At 33.4% G+C, this 3,186-nt stretch overlaps 1 pseudogene across 1 annotated transcript; it reads left to right on the top strand.

Annotated features, from left to right (window-relative positions):
* The first annotated feature begins 490 nt into the window (after positions 1–490).
* Positions 491–1,176, top strand: LOC143616919 (mavicyanin-like; annotated as a pseudogene). Its single transcript, XR_013150744.1, has 2 exons — positions 491–656; positions 776–1,176. The product of XR_013150744.1 is annotated as a mavicyanin-like (transcript).
* The last annotated feature ends 2,010 nt before the right edge of the window (positions 1,177–3,186 follow it).

Genomic DNA, 3,186 nt, shown 5'->3' with positions numbered 1-3,186 from the left:
AACGACGACTTTCTTGTGCGTTAGGCCATCTCACTCCTCAAATTTGGGAAGTCCCGTTAACCCACTCCAGCCAGACTATATTGTCTTAACCAGGCCCACGCTGGCTTCAGAGTTTGGCTTAGGCTCTCCTTCGAGAAACCATACCACTGACTGTCACTTGACAATCTTTGTGCCATCACAAGAATACAAGTGTCTGTCATATAACATATGGTGGGGGGAAAACCCGGATAGACTCGGGATTCGAACTGAAAACCTTCTAAAAGAGTATAGAAGCTTTTCCAGATTTAAAAAAAAAAATCATATCTTTTAGATCTTAAAATTCTCATGGTTCTCAAAAAAAATATCTTAACCCAATATATATAATACACATGTATTGATCAATAAACTATTGTACTTGCTCCACTTTTTAAGCCTTATAAAACCATAACACTCCACATTTGTTACCATCAAATTATCACCCTCTCTCTCCACAAGCACACACTAAACACACAGGATGGGAATTTACAAGGGGTGGGTTGTGTTGTTGGTATTTGTGACTAGTAGCATATCATGTTTGGCCAAAGTTTATACAGTTGGAGAATCTAATGGTTGGTCACTTAGCGTTGATTATAGCACTTGGGCTTCTGGCAAAACATTCAAAGTTGGAGATAGCCTCGGTAACATTATAATCAATATTCTTTCACATAATAAACAATAAGATTATATTTACTTCACCTAAATATCATATTTTTGTATCAATAATAATATGTGTATATTTTCTTATGTCTTTGGCTAGTGTTCAAGTATGATAGTAGTCACACGGTAGCTGAAGTGAGTTCAGAGGATTATGAAGCATGTAACGTCGCGAACTCCATAAACTCGTACTCTTCTAGTCCACCACTGTTGCTCTAAACACCACAGGCACCCATTACTTCATTTGCAGTGTGCCTGGCCACTGCGGTGGTGGGATGAAGGTGTCGATTCCAGTCACGGGTGGTGGTGGTGGTGGTGCTATTACAGCTCCATCTGGGACCGAAGGTGACAAGCCGACTCCTACCCCATCAACCACAGGAAAGGCTCCGGCGTCATCATCGGTAACCATTTCTTCTGTTGTAGCAGTTTGGTTCGGTTTGGTTTCGCTGGTGGTTATGTTTGTTGTTGCTTGAGTTCTCTTGCCAGGATAGAGGCAGTGCTATGTTGGGATTTTTATTAATGTGCTTGAATTCATCAGTAAATAATTTGTATTGATCATTGATGTGTTTTGGTATTAATTTAAATAGTAAGTTTCATTTTTGTTAATCGAATTTATTTAGAAAAATTGAATAAATATACATGCATTTAAATAGCATGCAACTAATGTAATTTTATGAAAAAGCTTCCCTAAGGCCATCAACGTTTGGGGTGAAATGTGAAAAACAAAAAACATGTCATGTGGATGTCACGTGCGCAGAGGAAGGTTTCAAATTTCGCATCAAAAAATATGGTGGGTTGAGATGTATCTTATAAATTATCGATTAAACAATAACTATCAATTAAAAAACGTTACAAACTACCATCACCCCTATGCTCGCTACATGCACCACATCTCCGCCCAACGCCCTCCTTGCATTGGTGTTTCGCGCCTCTATTGCCTATGTGGTGGACAGTGAGGACATGGTTCATAATAGATAGAAAGAAGATGAATCGTTATTTTGATCAACTAAAATAATGGGAAAAGTATTAAGTTTTAGACGAAGTAAATGATAGAGTAAAGCATTTTCATATATAATGATTGTAAACTACTTTAACATTAACGTTATCATAACAGTTAAGTTTTCTAAAAGAATTAAATTTATAGCAGTATATATTTTGTTAATTAATTCTAAAACTCAAAGTTTTTTTTATTTGAAGCTTTATATAATTTACTATAAAACGATTACAATAAAGTGGCAGGCAAACGGGCAACAAGCTGCGCCGCAACCCCCTTTTTTTATTATCATAATAAAAGTTAAAGTAAAGTAAGTTATTAATATATACTTTACTATTAAATAAATATTTTTGTAATAATAAACATATCCACATACAGAAAGTGGAATGATAACATTATACGTTTGAACATTATGAGGAAAAACATAATGAAAGAGATAGTTAGTTGAAGTGCGCACCTTTAATTTGTCGTCAATATCTTGGTTGTCACATTCCTACCAAGAAAATTATTTTAAGAAATGAAATATAATTTTGAATTTTTTTAACAAATTAAATGGGGCTTTTGGGTTATTTAAAATGGCTGTAGTTTTTATTTCGTTTGAAAAAAAGACATAATGTTTGTATATGAAAAAAAGGCAAGCTAAATAAAATGACGTTATATTTCACACTTTTTTTATTATTATTTTTTAGTATAATCAAATTATCAAACATACAATATCAACCACCTTTAAATCACATCAACTTTGATTAAATGTATAATGTGCCTCACCAGCAACTCATGTTCCCAATTTGAAACGAATTGCAAATGAAAGAAGAATATGTTATGTCCAGACATGCACTAAGCTTCCAGGAAATTCAGATCACACCTTCCGGTAGCGGCTTGATTTTACATTTTTGTTATTTTGTAATCTTCAGGATTTAATATTATAATAAAAACATAAATTTGTAGTGTGTAAATAACAAGGTTGTTCAGAAGTCACTTTGTACGACGAGGCATGTGGTTAGTGATGCACAAAAAAGTGAAACATCCGTAAAGAGTAGTTGGTTGTTTACATCAAAGAAAAATAGGATTGCAATTTGCTAAACAAATATATTGGGAAAAATCTGGATATTATTTTAATTAAAAGATTAAATTTGAAGCTAATTATATGGATAGATTATGTTCGGTTTTAACTTTTAAGCTCTCCCATAGCAAATTAATAAACTTTTGAGTGTTTATGTTTCACAAAAATTTTGAATAATAAACGTAAGTTTAGAGCTCATAGATATATTTTACTTGGAAATTCAAATAAAAAGAATGGGTATAAATTGTGGAGCTTAAATCATATTGTTCTCAGTTTTCATTAATGCTTATGAAAATTTAACAAATATTCTGAAAATTTAAACACAGCCGTTGTGACCGTAGTAGTACCAAATGATGATCTAGGCTAGGCATCAGGCTCTTCTGAGGGTAATGTTGTAAGACAAAGAATAGAGATTAGAAGGTCCAATAGGTTGTTATGTTTCCTTATAGTCTTAATG

This window comes from Bidens hawaiensis, unplaced genomic scaffold, assembly GCF_021521415.1.
Source record: "Bidens hawaiensis isolate Kalapana, Puna unplaced genomic scaffold, B.hawaiensis_p1.1 tig00050648_1, whole genome shotgun sequence".
NCBI classification, from domain to species: domain Eukaryota; kingdom Viridiplantae; phylum Streptophyta; class Magnoliopsida; order Asterales; family Asteraceae; genus Bidens; species Bidens hawaiensis.
Note: the sequence above shows the minus strand (reverse complement) of the source record. Positions and strands in the feature narration are given on the sequence as shown.